At 37.4% G+C, this 17269-nt stretch overlaps 1 long non-coding RNA gene across 3 annotated transcripts; it reads right to left on the minus strand.

Annotated features, from left to right (window-relative positions):
• Nucleotides 1-7673: 7673 nt before the first annotated feature.
• On the minus strand, nucleotides 7674-15901 carry LOC121766121. Of its 3 annotated transcripts, XR_006042914.1 has the most exons (4): nucleotides 14575-15901; nucleotides 14469-14501; nucleotides 8779-12882; nucleotides 7674-8579 (listed from the first exon to the last, which is right to left on the minus strand). It is a non-coding gene; the product is annotated as an uncharacterized LOC121766121 (long non-coding RNA). The 3 variants fall into 3 exon arrangements; XR_006042912.1 differs by having other exon boundaries at nucleotides 8779-14501; XR_006042913.1 differs by having other exon boundaries at nucleotides 14469-15901.
• Nucleotides 15902-17269: the final 1368 nt, after the last annotated feature.

Genomic DNA, 17269 nt, shown 5'->3' on the forward strand with positions numbered 1-17269 from the left:
CCTATTCACCTGTAACAAGGATTACATCTATACGAGTGCTTCTCGCTATTGTTGCATTGCACAATCTTGAGATTCATCAAATGGATGTAAAGACCGCGTTTCTAAATGGTGAACTAGAAGATGAAATCTATATGGAACAACCCGAAGGGTTTGTAGTACCTGGACAAGAGAAAAAGGTATGCAAGCTCGTAAAGTCCCTATATGGATTGAAACAAGCGCCATTGCAATGGCACTTGAAGTTTGATAATGTGATGTTATCAAATGGGTTTAAAATCAACGAGTGCGACAAATGTGTCTACATCAAGAGCACTAATAACGGTCATGTTATAGTGTGTGTCTACGTTGATGATATGTTAATCTTGGGTAGTAACACTCAAGTAATTAACGATACAAAGGCCATGTTGAAGAGAAACTTTGACATGAAAGACATGGGTCTAGCCGATGTAATTCTTGGAATGAAGATTCTAAGAACGAATGATGGAATCATCTTAACACAATCACATTATGTTGAGAAGATATTGAATAAATTCAAAGCCTATGATGGCACGCCGGTTAAGACTCGACGTTCACTTGAGCAAAAATAAAGGCGAGCCCGTTGCACAAGAAGAGTATGCACGGGTCATCGGGTGCATTATGTACTTGACTAATTGCACTCGACCTGACATTGCTTGTGCCGTGAACAAGTTAAGTCGTTACACGAGCAATCCAAGCAAAGAGCATTGGAGAGCTCTTGTGAGGGTTTTGAGATATTTAAAACACACTCAAAATCTTGGGCTACACTTCTTGAGATACCCCCCGGTACTTGAAGGGTACTGTGATGCCAATTGGATATCCGATAATAGAGACTCACTTTCAACAAGTGGATATGTCTTTACTATTGGGGGTGGTGTTGTATCGTGGAAATCCACAAAACAGACCTGTATAGCCCGATCAACAATGGAATCGGAGTTCATTGCCTTGGATAAGGCTGGTGAGGAAGCCGAGTGGCTTAAGAACTTCCTTGAAGACATTCCATGTTGGTCTAAGCCAGTGCCACCAGTGCTGATCCACTGCGATAGCCAAGCAGCTATTGGAAGGGCAAACAATGGCTTCTATAACGGTAAGTCTCGACATATACGTCGACGACATAACACCGTGAGACATTTGATCACAACAGGGGTGATTACAATTGACTATGTGAAGTCAATAGATAATCTAGCGGATCCGCTAACCAAAGGGTTAAACCGTGATTAAATGAATAAGTTGCTAGAGGGAATGAGTTTGAAATCCACAAACTAAAGAACTATCATAGTGGTAACCCAACCATGATGACTGGAGATCCCAAGAACTTGGTTCAAAGGGACAACTAAGCTATGAGAGTTCATGAGAAACACTCAACTATATCTATTCCCTAGAGAGCAATAGAGTGTTGGAGAGCTTGCCTAGTGGTAAAGGCTAAGTCTATGACTTTTAATGGTTCTTAAGGATCTCAAAGAGATGGAATTCTCAAAGAGACCAAGTATGGCAAGGTACTTGACTAAGAATCACCTATGTAAGTGCGAAGTGTGGTCGCTTCATAAAAAATGCACTTATGAATCCAAAGTGGTGTCCAAGACCGCAATGGACACAAAACGTGAGAACGGATGAGGTTGAGGTGTTTAAGCGTTAACACCATTGTCTCGGTGCACGCCGTGGGGGATTAGTTCAAAGCATCGCGCTACTAAGCCGCCTGTGTATCCGATGGTGTCGACTATGGAGGGTTCAAAGTCAACAACTACCTATCCTTATGCTTATATACCTCTCGAGGGTTGAGCTTGTGTCTGCATGCATATGCATTCGGCTATTTCCACTCATGTGGGGGATTGTAGAAATCATGGTATTAAATATGCCCGGTCAATGGATTTTGACCAAATAATAAATGTGACGAGACATTTAATTTTGTGAAATTAAATGACATAGCGTCGATCTACATTTTACGTAGATAAATGTAGTATATTCACTTTCTCAAATCCGATTTCCGGTGAGTGAGAAATAGTGGATTAAAGTTGGGCATAATTAGCTTTTAATTAAAGCTTGGAGTTGGAGCTTAGGGAATAATTAACTAGTGTTAATTATCTCACATTGGAGGATTAACACATCTTTTAATGTGTATAAATTAAGTGACTTTATGTTACTTAATAATTATAGTGGACCAAGATGGGTGAAAGAGCCCACACGCGCGCACACGCGCGCGCCGCCGCCGCCGCCCGCCCGCCCGTGCTCGTGCTCGCGCTCGCGGCCGCGGGCCTCGGGCCCGGGCCCGATCCCGATCCCGATCTCGATCTCGATCTCGATCTTGGGCTTGGGCTTGGCCCAAACTATTCTTTTTGGACCACCACCGAGTCAGCAATCCAAGTGGCTTGACACGTCGTCAAGCGAGGCACAGTCACGGCTGCCACGTGAGAAATCCACACGCTCCACATGCGAAAGGCACACGCCTGCCACACGCTCGTAACCGACGTCGGTTACGAATCTGCCATGATGAGCCTTCATGGCTCGGTTGACCCTGCATGGTGGCTTGGCCTATAAATAGGCTAGCCATACCACTGCATTAGGACACACAATTCCAAGCATTCTCTGCATCATAAGCTCTCTCCCTCTCTGCATTGTCTTTCTGTCGAAGCTCTGCCCTCTCCTCCATCCAGTTCGTCGGAGCTCTACTGATTGCGGTGCTGCATCAAAAGAGACGTAGTCGTTTTACCTTTGGGGACGAAACGCCAAACCGAAGAGCACTACCGGGGCGTATCTCGTCTTGCGGGAAGAGGCCTCCTGGACTCGGCTAAACATTCACGGTTTATTTGTTTCATTGTAATTCAGTTCAGTTTCGTTTCTTGTATTCCTTCTTTTGGGTTGTATTACGCCCGGCTTTTATCTCTTGTAATCCCAGAAACCAACAGTAGATTAAAGTAAGAAATAAAAAAAGGTAGAGAGATAAAGAGAGAATAAAGTACTCCCTCCGTTTCAACTAAGTTGAATCATATTATTTTTCGAATTTTTGGGATGTCCCAACTAAGTTAAGTCATTTCCTTTTCTGACAAAAAACAAAACATCCAATCGCCTTACTTTATTTCGTTACCTATTTTACTATCTCTTTATCTTTTCTACTTTATTTCCCTCTCCTACTTTTCAACACAATTTCTTATTCTCCATGCCCAAAAGTTTTGACTCAACTTAGTTGGGACGGAGGGAGTAAGAAATAGTAAAATAAGAGAGAAAAAATGTGTTGACTTTTGTTAGAAAAGATAATTATTCTATTATTATGGAACGTACAAAAATGACAAAATGTCTCAACTTCTGCGGAACTGAGGGAGTACTTTTTTAATGAGCATTAGCTCATTGTTAGTTGTTAAGTTAGTGAGACAATTACAACCAACTCATAGTCCTATAAATAGGAGATTATATGTATCCTAATGAGGGTGTTATACTGGAATGAAATTCTCCCTTCTCCATTAAAATTCTTAGTAGCAATTTATTATTTCTTGAGTTCAACAACAGATGGATGGCAGACAGGAGAGGTAGGGCTGGATCATTAAACTAGAGAAGATATGTATAGGAAGAGAAAAAGGTAGAAACAGTGAGGAAGGAGATATTAGGGTTATGACAAATTCTCCATTGCCTAGAAAGATTGACTTAGCCCATATGCGATATGCCATGTTTAAGTTATCTAGAAACCTATTCGGTTAGATTTTCATTATAAAGAAAATTCAAAAATGAGCTTACAAGATTGACTTAGCCCATGTGGCCCATGTTTATTTTCAGGAAAATAAATTCTAAGAATATAATTTTTAATAATTTTACTTTCTCATATTTATAAAATAATAAATTATAAATGCATGGAGTATTTGATTCAAACACTAAACTAAAAATATAATAATTAAATTTTCATTAATAATAATAATAATATAATAAAAAATTAAATTATATTAAGATTTTGTTAATAAATTACTTATTTCGTTCCGCATAAGCAAGATGTTTCTTTTGAGTACGAGATTTATAATGTTTATCGAGTTAGGTGGAAAGAGAATATAGTCTCCATCCGTCTCTTTGTAGCTGAGTTGTATTCATTTTTGGGATGTCTCCTTGTATTTGAGTCATTTCTCCTTCTTCTTCTTCGCCAAAAAAAAATCTATTTTTAATTTTTTACTTTATTCTTCATTCATCTCTTTATCTTTTTCCTTTCCTACTTTATTTTGCCTTCACTTAACTCACTTTTAACACAATAAACGTCTCTATTACATAGGGACGGAGGAAATTGAATATATAATAAAGCATTGAAGTCAACAATGAAGAATAAAGTAAAAGAAGAACAAAGTAAGAGAGCATAAATGTGTTATTTCTTGCAAAAATAAAAAGAAAAGAAATAACTCATTTTAGGCTAAACTTTCCTAAAAGGAATACAAATAGCTTATGGAGGGAATATTAATTAAAAACATAATGATAGTAAATATTTGAACTTTATTTTGCGTAGGAGAAATATATTTTTAGATGGATATAATATTAAAGTTTGTTTTATTGGATATATTTGAACTTTATTTTTGCATACGAGCTTGGATACAGTGAGGTGCAAATTTCTATGCTGAAACTTGATCAATTAATAGTTTGGTGGATGGTTGTGACATAAATAGGTGATATGACCCATATGGTTATATGTCCATTTTGCTTGTTTCCTTTTAGATATGAGCTGTGATGATGTGATATTGCAGAATATTAGTAATACCTACTCCCTCTGTAAGATATGAACGGTAATATTTTCTGCAACAATAGGTCTACCACCCTGTTTATACCTTTAGAAGACTTGTTTGTTCAATTTATTTACTCTCATTCCTACCATAAAAATTGTGAACTCTTTCCATTAGTGTGTTCGCGCATGTGAGTTGGCCAAGCGGTAGCGAGGTTAATGCATGAGCCCAAAGATCTCAGATTCATGTCCTCCGTGGCACGATCTTTAAATTTAAATTTATGTACCCGTTGTACTACATTGTATCCGCCGGTGCACATTTCACTAACTCCTTCACTCACAATTTATTATAAACCAATATAATAAAGTGAACCCGATATTTTTCACTAATTTTTTCATCTCACTATTCTTTACATTTCTTAAAACCTGTGCCCACCACAAATGTGACTCCTTTTGTGGGACGAAGGGAGTAAATAATTGATGCACTATTTATTAGCACTAAAAATACTTGCAAGCATACATGATAGATCTAGTATAGCTAAAGGTCAGTACCGGGATATCGAACACATGGAATAAGATTGCAACTGACTACCATATAATAAGCGTCATATACTATCTAGAGACACGAGATTTTTGGGTTTGGTTTATTTAAACTAGACATAAATAAATAAACAAATAACAGAAAGCATAAAAACATATGATACAAAACAGAAGTATGAATGTAGAATTTTAGGATCTAAAACACAATCGTGAGCTATTCTCCAATCGACTTCTTTGAATGATGGCCTCTAGAGTTATTAAGTCGAGTCACAATATTAGATTAAACCCCCTCATGAGGTGAGAAACTTGTAGATTAGATGTTGAAACCAAAGTCCCCTTTAAATCTCTAACATCTAAATCCCAAAAGATCGTTAAGACCAATGACCTCACGTGAAACCTCAACTCTCCCGAGTTCTATTGAATTAAAGTGTGAATTATTCATTTTCCAAGTCAACTATTTCGTCTCCTGAGTACTCTAATCAACTCTAACATGTATTCAAGAGGTAGTTAATCAATTGAACATAGAAAGCACAAGGATAAATCAAGTAACTGCAAGAGCTAACAAGGTGTGAAAATGGAGAAGAAGATGATGGATAAATCTCCATTGAAGGAGAATGAAGAAAAAATGCAAATAAAATGCTTGACGAAGAGAGAGAACGAAAGGAGAGAGTTTTTCATTATGGACTACATTTTTAATAAGTGTGTTTACAAAATACAATAAAAGCCATTTATATAGGCTGATAAAAGAAAGAAAATACCTAACTAATTACAAGTTAGTTTTCAATTTCAAAGGCCTCCCTCAAGATGGAAGCATATCAAATGCAACCATCTTGACAAAAACATCATTACAAAAGGAAAATAACTAATAGTATCTCAATCTAATTCTAACTACTCTAACTCACCATCTTGAGCATTTGCAAACCATCACATCGCAGCTGGAATTATGGTAAAACCTTGATGCCTCAAAACATTCAGTAGCATCGAGTACATCCAAGATCACCACACAAACCATACAACAACTTCTAATCCCCCAATCATCTATTAGACTGTAGTCCAGCTGAAGCAACTATCTCCGACTGCACAGAATTTTCAAAGACATGGTATGCTCAAAGGTTCCACACTTGGATCTCCAGGGACAATATCACCTAGAAGTTCACAAGTCCGCGTACAATTGGCTCCAGCCAGCAGTCCCCATAACTCTCAGCCTCAAACCAGGCACAACATCATTTTAACAAATAATTTCCTCCCCCTCTGATCCATTACTCATCAACAATAAATGAACAGAGGACGAATTGTTGGAACCACCATTGCTCATAGGCTAACAAAGAAGCTCTACATATCAACACCAACTCTCAAAGATCCACCAAATCCACTCCACAAGGATCTCAAAGAAACTCAAACATCGGAAACATTCCGATACAATCAGAAAACAAAGATAGATTTGAAAAAATATTCAGAGATTCTATCAACAACAAATTTGAGAAAACATATTCTCAAACCGAAACACTCAACTGATTTTAATCGGAGAGATACGAACTTGGATCATACAAATCCAATGAACAAAGGATTGAGAAAATCGGAGCATACAACTCCATACTTCAACATACTACACCAAACATGAACTCTGAAGCGGAGAGAACCGATTACAATCGGAATTGAGAAAATTGAAAAACTCAATTGAGATCAGAAGATAGAGAAATCACCGATCAATTGGTGAAAAGATAACAATTTCAGTGAGAAGAACAAAAAGATGTAGATCGACGAAAAAGGAGAAACTGCCGAAGAGAGAGAAAAAAAGAGAGAGAAGAATGAACTTGGAGTACATCGGCGGTGATGAGAACATCAACGAACTCTCCGCCAACAATAATCCAAAAGAAAATCAAAGTTTTCAAGGATTCAGATCTGAACAGAGATAAAACCCTAGTTCTAAGGAAATCAAGTGGAGATTCGAAAAAAAAAATAAAAGAGATAGAGGTAATCAGAGGCAATTAGAGGCGCAACGGATTGCGCTCTGATACCATGTGAAAAATGGAGAAGAAGATGATGGATAAATCTCCATTGAAGGAGAATGAAGAAAAAATGCTTGACGAAGAGAGAGAACGAAAAGAGAGAGTTTTTCATTATGGACTACATTTTTAATAAGTGGTGTTTACAAAAATATAATAAAAGCCATTTATATAGGCTGATAAAAGAAAGAAAATACCTACCTAATTACAAATTATTTTTCAATTTCAACACAAGGAAAATCAATTGAGTATCTTCACCAAAAATTCCACAAAAGATGTTCTACTCATAGACAAGTAAATACATCAATTAAAGTACGAGACATGAAAGAAATGGATAAAACCCAAGGTTGAATCTTCAATCTTCAGTATTCTCTTGCCTGGATTTGCAGAGCTCCGCTCTAATGGAAGATGGATGGAGTATGTGTGGAAGATGGGATGGAAGAATGTGTAGAGAGGGAGAATGATTGGAGGCTCTGAAATGAAGATTATGAATTAGGTTAAGAGGTATTTATAGATAGGAAAAAAGTTTAATTTTGATAATTTTCGTGGCCTTCAAGAAATGGGAGAGATTTGAGCAATTATTTTCTTCCCTAAATTTTCGCCTAAATTTCCTTCAGCTTTGACTGCACTGCGCAATGTTCGTAGAATGGTCATAACTTTCTCCACAGAACTCCGATTGAGACGTGAAAGATATCCATTCGAAGCTCTTTCGAAGACGAAGACAATGGTATGCATTAATAACTGACTGGACTCCAAAACTGCCGGTAAAATCGGCTTGAACTGAGGCTGCTGCACCTTGGCCTTTTTGCACCTTTTTCCTGTCTTTTTATATCATTTATCAACAAACACGTTAAAAATATCAAATGTATAATATATGCAATTTTAGAACATAATTTGCATGACATTTAAAACAAGTCAAATCTAGTCCTTAAAAAACATACAAAATCTGTGTTTGTCAATAATTCATCTTATAAACCGGAGAAATAAGGATTTGCAATACAAGCAACTATAAGCATGGTTTTCTGTATTACTCCTAAGTCATCAAGCTTTCAATGGAAGTGCCAATATTACATACTACCAAGCATGAGAAATTGTCCCCAAAACTAGTCCATCAGTGAAAACTCATTAGGTTTATATATAAGCCCCACATCTATATTGCCTTATACAATTGATGCGGGACAAGTTTCCTCACATCGGAGACTGTAACATGTGCTTTCATTTTTACATTGGAAACGATAAAAGAATAAAGGATATATGGGTTCATAGATATTCAAACAAGTGCAACTATCACATATAATCCCATGACTCAGATCTTCGGTAGAAACCCTCAACAAAACCTGCAAAACAAGCTTCCCTCATTTAGATGTCAAATTCTTATTCGTAGTCTAACTATTATGAAAAAGAGCAGTCAATAACTTTAAGCACTATCTAGGATAAAATATAAGAGTAACACCTAAAGCTTGAATCACAATCACACCCATTATACTTAGAAATGAATTGAGATGGTTTGTACAAATTGAAAGTAGGAAGACTAACCTTTTCACCAATTAAGAGTATGACTAGAATTTCCCATCTCAAAAAGAAGAGTAGCAACGAACTATAAAGAGTGATTATGGTTTTAGTTGCCTAGCAGAAGCAACAGCTAGCGGATTGCACTCAACTAATTCAATTGTACTTAATGTGATCATTGCAGGCGACCAATTGAGCTCTTTTAATTTGTAGCAATGCCGTACACTTAGGAGGCCAAGGCTTGGGAGAGTTCCACGTTGAGGACTCCATCGCACCAAATCATTGTTTTCAATTACAAGTGTCCCAAGATTTAAAAAACAACCCGATTCTATATCCCACTCTGGGCCTCGAAAGGCATAGTGTTCTAACCTGAGATCTTTTAGATTTGGTACCAGTGAACCAATATGATTCATAACCCTCCATGGAAATCCTAAACCTTTCAACTCCAACCTTGTCAAACTTGATGGGAATATTGAAAGAGGAACCACAAACTCATACTTCATATTAGGGTTCAATATATAATAAGATAGTACGTGCAAATTGTGGAGATCCTCTGATATATAATCAAAGCCAATCATTGAATTGCTATCATCCCCATCATCTTCATAAGGCTTCAACTCTATTAGAATTCCTAATTCTTTTAAATTAGGGATTCTTTTGAGAATTTCTCTAGTGCAACTTTTTGCACTCACACCAACAAGACTGGAGACATTGCCCAAAGTAGCATCATAATTAGGGGTTGGTAGGTCTGTTCCTAAGACCTCAATATGTTGTAATTCTTGCATATCCCAAATTTCCACCGGCATATATGATAGAAATCCATGCTTTTTAATGTGCATATGTGGATGGATAATTAAGAATTGAAGGTGAAAAAGGTTGGATGTGGAAATAGGGAGCTCTTTGTTGCAAGTTAGGGCAAGGTACTTTAGACAAACTAGTTTCAGAAATTCAAGTGGGACATTGTAAAATCAGATCTTAAAAGCATCTAGTACCCTGAGCAACTTGAAATCCATGTCATGTATTGGCACCGGATATTGGTGATAAGCACCTAAGCAAAGTAGAGAATGGACAGTGGATGCACAATCACTGTTTATTGAATCACACATTTCTTTGAAGGCAAATAAAGTGTTTGAATGAGCACACAACCGACGCTGATCTCTCAAAACATCATCACAACTTTCTAAAACATGCAAAAACTTTATCCCACTAGCTTCGTTCTTACACAAGTGTTGCCAACAAGAATGCACACGAAACTCTTTCTTTGAAAACCAAGATTCTGGATTTGATTCGAGTAAAACAAGATGATACCAATATGCAAGCTTTGCCGTGCATTGGGCCATAAAATCTTCCAAAGTTTGTTCTCCATCCATAAAATCTCCCAAACTATCCATAAAGTCTTTTGAATTTTGTATTTCAATTGGTTCAAGAAACCCTTCAGCACACAACCGGTCGAATAGGTTGTGTATGTCAATATCACTATATGGAGGGAAAGCTCCCAAATAGAGAAAAATCATTTTTAAATATTGAGGTAAGTAGTCATAACTCGGAAAAAGTACCTCGGATATTTGATTATTAGTGGAAGACCTTCACATTTCTTGGCTATCTTCTCTCCCAATTTCTCAAGGCTAAAAGGGAAACCCTCTTCACCAAACACTTTCTCACCAAGTAATTTCTTACTCTCTTCTTCATTCAACAAGCGTACTACTTGAATAGGATATACTTGAATTCTTAGTCTGCTTGTAACCAAGATCTGTACATTCTCTTCTGGCAAGCTATCCATTACTCGAGTGTCCCATTCCCATACATCATCCAACACAATGAGGCATGTCTTATCCTTCAATCTCTCTTCCAAGAGTCCAACTAATTTATCGTCGCCATCATCGTTGTCTCCTTGGGAGAGCATTTGGTGGTGAGTGTTGGGATCCACTTGAGCTAGTATCCATCGTAATATTTCATTATATTCACACTTTCTACTCACTTTGACCCATGCTCGATACTCGAAATGTTTCTGGATTGATGGATCGTCAAAAACTTTCTTAGCAAGAGTTGTCTTACCAACCCCTGCCACCCCAACAACTGATAACCAAGTCCCTTCATCTTCTACAAGATAATCCCGGATTTGTTCAAATTGGTCAGATAATCCAACCATCTCTGAGTTGATTCCACCAAAATCAATTCTTGAGGAAATAGGTTCGCCTTCTTCGTCAGGCATATTCTCCAGTTCAATATCATACTTGTTAAGGGTGGTTCCCCCCAACAAGTAAGGATCGACGACGAGTAGTCGACGTTGAATGAGATAGCGGCGGACGTCTCAAGCGTTCCTTGAGATCAGCTCCGGATTAGGGTTGCAGAAACTTAAAGAACAAGAAAGTAGGGAAAATATTATGTATTTCGTTGTTGATAATTCACAACATTGCTCCCTTTTATATCTAAGGACCCTAGATGATTCGACTCTCTTTTGCGATCCGGGAAAGAATCACCAAGAAAACCCGGAAAGGAGCTTATTGGGCTCGACTCAAATAATAATAAAAATATCCATAATGTTTAAAGGAAAATACTCAAAAATAAATAATACTAATCTAATGCAAAAATAACCTGCCGTCTTCTGTGCTCCTTCTCTAGCGCGACACAAAGTCCCCATATCGAACTATCGGCTTGGGTTGTATCCTAGGACGGCCGCTGGTCGCCGGCAACTCCACTGCTGGTGTCTCCTCCTCCGTTGTCTGGAACGTCTCGTCCCCTGCTACGCACTCTTCCGTCAGCAGCTCCCCTGCCTCGCTCTCCTCTATCGGAGGTCCGTCATTCGGGATTGATGCCTCGCTCTCCTCTGCCGGAAGCCCGTCATTCGGGGTTGATGCTATGTCCGTATCAATACTCCTCCTCCATCGCGGTCATCTTCTCGAGCAAGTTATCAACACAACGTTGCAGACTCTCCAGATCAACATGGAAAGGCAAGCGATCTCCCTCAACTCTTGGCAAGCTTTCAAGTTGTGGAAGAACTTGATCAACGAATTCAGATTCTAGTAAATCTTCAGATTCCCATGCAGCCTCTTTGATTCGTTCATCCAACGCGTTCACCTCCGTCCTGATCTTGCTGCAGCTGGTGTCGTCCAATTTTAGCAGAACTTTCTGCAAACGAGACATGGCCTCGTAGGCCGGTTGTAGGATCTCTGAAGAGGGAGGAATCAGCGAAATACGAGACGATTGTTGAATATGCTGAATTGTATTCTGAAGAGAAGACGCTGCAGCATAAGCCGCCATGACTTGATATGAAATATCAAGAGACAACGGGAAGTGGTGGCGGAGGTGGTGGTGAAGTGGCGGTGTTGGCAACGCCGGTGGTGTGCAAATCTAGTGTTTAAAATTTTTGGACTGCAGTTGTTAAAATGGAAATGGTTGTTTTGTGGCTAATCTCTACAAAGTCAGCACTATATCATCATGCATGCCATACAAATATTATTTTGAAATTATATTCATCATCACATGTATTTGATACCAAATCTGTCAATTGACTAATTTTAAGATGAAGACTTTTGGAAACAATATTTTTATGATGAATTAGGTTAATATAATTCAAAGTTGACTATTGAAAATTTAATTGCATTCATATTAATTTTTAATGATTGATTATATTAAAAATAAAGTATTTATGAACAAGGGGGCAAATAAGATAGTACAACCTTAAACTTAAAAAATTCCATGTAAATCACCTGCTTGGATTTGAACTTGACTTGGGCAACGATTCATTAATATACGATGATCTGATGCAAAACGTATAGAGAAACAAGACTGAACGGAGAAGTAATCAAGAAACACTAGTTTCTGTTAAAACGAAATTATAATTATCAAAAATCAACTGTGGCCCAAAACAAAAACAACGCTATTTATAAGCGTCTAAAAACCCTAAAAATTCAAAAGGAAATAAAACGCAAAATAGAAAATTAAAAATAAACCCGAAAAAACAGTAAATTTCACTTTTCACTCACTAAACAATGTCAGATGGCCAAAATCCATCGTCCATCATCGTGACTAAGTCGTGTTGAGTTCGATTCCAAATCATGTTTCGCATGTACCGTGGGAATTTCAAATCATATGGACACCGCAGGTTTTTGCCCGATTTCTACGTTGAAACTGCATCATGATCAAATCAATAATAGGATTATTTTGCTTACGATATTGGAAACGACTACATAATATATTTTGATCATTCATGCCCATTTTCATCTTGCTTGATGACTCGAATCCTCAACCTACTAAATGTAAGTCTTACTCCCTCCGTCCTCCAAAATTCGTCACCAATTGACTCGGTACGGGTTTTAAGAAATATAATAGAAAGTGAGTTGAAAAAGTTGGTGGCATGTGGGTCCTACTTTTATATATTAGTTTTATAATAAAATGTGAGTGTGAATGAGTTAGTGGAATGTAGGGTCCACTACCAAAAATGGTAAAAGTGAAAGGTGACAAATTTTTAGGGACGGACGAAAAAGGAAATATGTGACAAATTTTCAGGGACGGAGGGAGTATCAACTAAGTTGCGCTTCATAATTACTTAGATTTATCGTTTTTTGAGAAAGAATTTTGAGTTACTTGCGATACATAAATATGTCATGTGACCCATATGCCCTTTTCTTCGGCCACAACTGCAATAATTGATGGTGGTGGCTGGACCCATAAAAAACAACTACTTGTTGGGTTACAAACCTATCACACATCGGATGAGTGAGGGAAGTTGGAAGGTGTATATAATTCCTGTCCAACCCCAATTAATTTGAGGCATTTTGGGAGTGACCCAAAAACAAATCCGTGCGGGCCTGACCCAAAGTGGACAATATCAAACTAATGTTGCAGTCGACGATCCTAACACTACTTAGCAATCTTGGTAAGGCAGAACAAATATATCAAACCATGCTTGGCTCAAGAAATTCAACTATCCACAGATCCCTGCCACAAAAGCATCTTTTCATGCAGATAAGTTCCATTTTATCCACACAACTCGATCGAAAACACGTGACACAAATCAGCCTATCACTCTTTGTCTAATATGTTGACCAGTTTGTGAATTAGAAGTGAATAAACTCCTACATATAACTAATGTAAATACAAAAGCAAATTTACATTTGTAGAGAGCTTACCAACGTGAAGCATCAAGTTTTTTGAGCAAATTTAAGATCTTCACCTATATTCATGCCCCGTCCACCCACGATTAAGTGATATAAGTTGACTTGCTCGGGTTTTAAGATATATAATAAAAAGTAGGTAGAAAAGTTAGCACAATGTAGGACTTAGTTTTCTAATAAAATATAAGTGAAACGAGTTACTGAAATGTGGAGTCCATTACCAAAAGTAGTACTACTAAAAGACAAATGAGACACTTAATTGTGGACGGACGAAAAAGGAACGTGAGGCACTTAATTATGGACGTAAGGAGTGCATTGCTCTTGCAGTGTGCTTTCTACAACATGCAAACCAACATATTAAAACATAATCAAATATATTTTCCTACTCATATATCTCATTGTTTCCTAATTTCTATAAAGCTTTATCACTGTTGTCTTTAGTATTTTTCACACAAATTAACTCACAGCAGTGTCGGTTACAAAAATTCCAGTATTGGGGTTTCATAAACCTCAACAAGCCCAACAAATAACTACATATGCTTATATTTATGAAACAACATGGTAATACACTAATACTAATACAATTGAAATGAAGCATACCTTGCTATGTGCCCCCTTTTGCCCTCTCATTTCCTGAAAAATCAGAGTTAATTAATATAACATGTGAGCGATAAATATGTTCAAAACATGTTACGTTATTTTAAACCTCCCCCATTATAGAGATCAACGAATTCAGATTCTAGTTGTGGAAGAACTTGATCAACGAATTCAGATTCTAGTAAATCTTCAGATTCCCATGAAGCCTCTTTGATTCGTTCATCCAACGCGTTCACCTCCGTCCTGATCTTGCTGCAGCTGGTGTCGTCCAATTTTAGCAGAACTTTCTGCAAACGAGACATGGCCTCGTAGGCCGGTTGTAGGATCTCTGAAGAGGGAGGAATCAGCGAAATACGAGACGATTGTTGAATATGCTGAATTGTATTCTGAAGAGAAGACGCTGCAGCATAAGCCGCCATGACTTGATATGAAATATCAAGAGACAACGGGAAGTGGTGGCGGAGGTGGTGGTGAAGTGGCGGTGTTGGCAACGCCGGTGGTGTGCAAATCTAGTGTTTAAAATTTTTGGACTGCAGTTGTTAAAATGGAAATGGTTGTTTTGTGGCTAATCTCTACAAAGTCAGCACTATATCATCATGCATGCCATACAAATATTATTTTGAAATTATATTCATCATCACATGTATTTGATACCAAATCTGTCAATTGACTAATTTTAAGATGAAGACTTTTGGAAACAATATTTTTATGATGAATTAGGTTAATATAATTCAAAGTTGACTATTGAAAATTTAATTGCATTCATATTAATTTTTAATGATTGATTATATTAAAAATAAAGTATTTATGAACAAGGGGGCAAATAAGATAGTACAACCTTAAACTTAAAAAATTCCATGTAAATCACCTGCTTGGATTTGAACTTGACTTGGGCAACGATTCATTAATATACGATGATCTGATGCAAAACGTATAGAGAAACAAGACTGAACGGAGAAGTAATCAAGAAACACTAGTTTCTGTTAAAACGAAATTATAATTATAAAAAATCAACTGTGGCCCAAAACAAAAACAACGCTATTTATAAGCGTCTAAAAACCCTAAAAATTCAAAAGGAAATAAAACGCAAAATAGAAAATTAAAAATAAACCCGAAAAAACAGTAAATTTCACTTTTCACTCACTAAACAATGTCAGATGGCCAAAATCCATCGTCCATCATCGTGACTAAGTCGTGTTGAGTTCGATTCCAAATCATGTTTCGCATGTACCGTGGGAATTTCAAATCATATGGACACCGCAGGTTTTTGCCCGATTTCTACGTTGAAACTGCATCATGATCAAATCAATAATAGGATTATTTTGCTTACGATATTGGAAACGACTACATAATATATTTTGATCATTCATGCCCATTTTCATCTTGCTTGATGACTCGAATCCTCAACCTACTAAATGTAAGTCTTACTCCCTCCGTCCTCCAAAATTCGTCACCAATTGACTCGGTACGAGTTTTAAGAAATATAATAGAAAGTGAGTTGAAAAAGTTGGTGGCATGTGGGTCCTACTTTTATATATTAGTTTTATAATAAAATGTGAGTGTGAATGAGTTAGTGGAATGTAGGGTCCACTACCAAAAATGGTAAAAGTGAAAGGTGACAAATTTTTAGGGACGGACGAAAAAGGAAATATGTGACAAATTTTCAGGGACGGAGGGAGTATCAACTAAGTTGCGCTTCATAATTACTTAGATTTATCGTTTTTTGAGAAAGAATTTTGAGTTACTTGCGATACATAAATATGTCATGTGACCCATATGCCCTTTTCTTCGGCCACAACTGCAATAATTGATGGTGGTGGCTGGACCCATAAAAAACAACTACTTGTTGGGTTACAAACCTATCCCACATCGGATGAGTGAGGGAAGTTGGAAGGTGTATATAATTCCTGTCCAACCCCAATTAATTTGAGGCATTTTGGGAGTGACCCAAAAACAAATCCGTGCGGGCCTGACCCAAAGTGGACAATATCAAACTAATGTTGCAGTCGACGATCCTAACACTACTTAGCAATCTTGGTAAGGCAGAACAAATATATCAAACCATGCTTGGCTCAAGAAATTCAACTATCCACAGATCCCTGCCACAAAAGCATCTTTTCATGCAGATAAGTTCCATTTTATCCACACAACTCGATCGAAAACACGTGACACAAATCAGCCTATCACTCTTTGTCTAATATGTTGACCAGTTTGTGAATTAGAAGTGAATAAACTCCTACATATAACTAATGTAAATACAAAAGCAAATTTACATTTGTAGAGAGCTTACCAACGTGAAGCATCAAGTTTTTTGAGCAAATTTAAGATCTTCACCTATATTCATGCCCCGTCCACCCACGATTAAGTGATATAAGTTGACTTGCTCGGGTTTTAAGATATATAATAAAAAGTAGGTAGAAAAGTTAGCACAATGTAGGACTTAGTTTTCTAATAAAATATAAGTGAAACGAGTTACTGAAATGTGGAGTCCATTACCAAAAGTAGTACTACTAAAAGACAAATGAGACACTTAATTGTGGACGGACGAAAAAGGAGCGTGAGGCACTTAATTATGGACGTAAGGAGTGCATTGCTCTTGCAGTGTGCTTTCTACAACATGCAAACCAACATATTAAAACATAATCAAATATATTTTCCTACTCATATATCTCATTGTTTCCTAATTTCTATAAAGCTTTATCACTGTTGTTGTTAAGAGGCTCCTGCTCTTAACGTGAATATCCTGACCAATTCCACCAAGTAACACTCGTTCCGGCGTCTTCAACAAGAAGATCGGCGGCTGA

The sequence above is a fragment of the Salvia splendens genome, chromosome 14 (assembly GCF_004379255.2).
Source record: "Salvia splendens isolate huo1 chromosome 14, SspV2, whole genome shotgun sequence".
Lineage (NCBI taxonomy): Eukaryota > Viridiplantae > Streptophyta > Magnoliopsida > Lamiales > Lamiaceae > Salvia > Salvia splendens.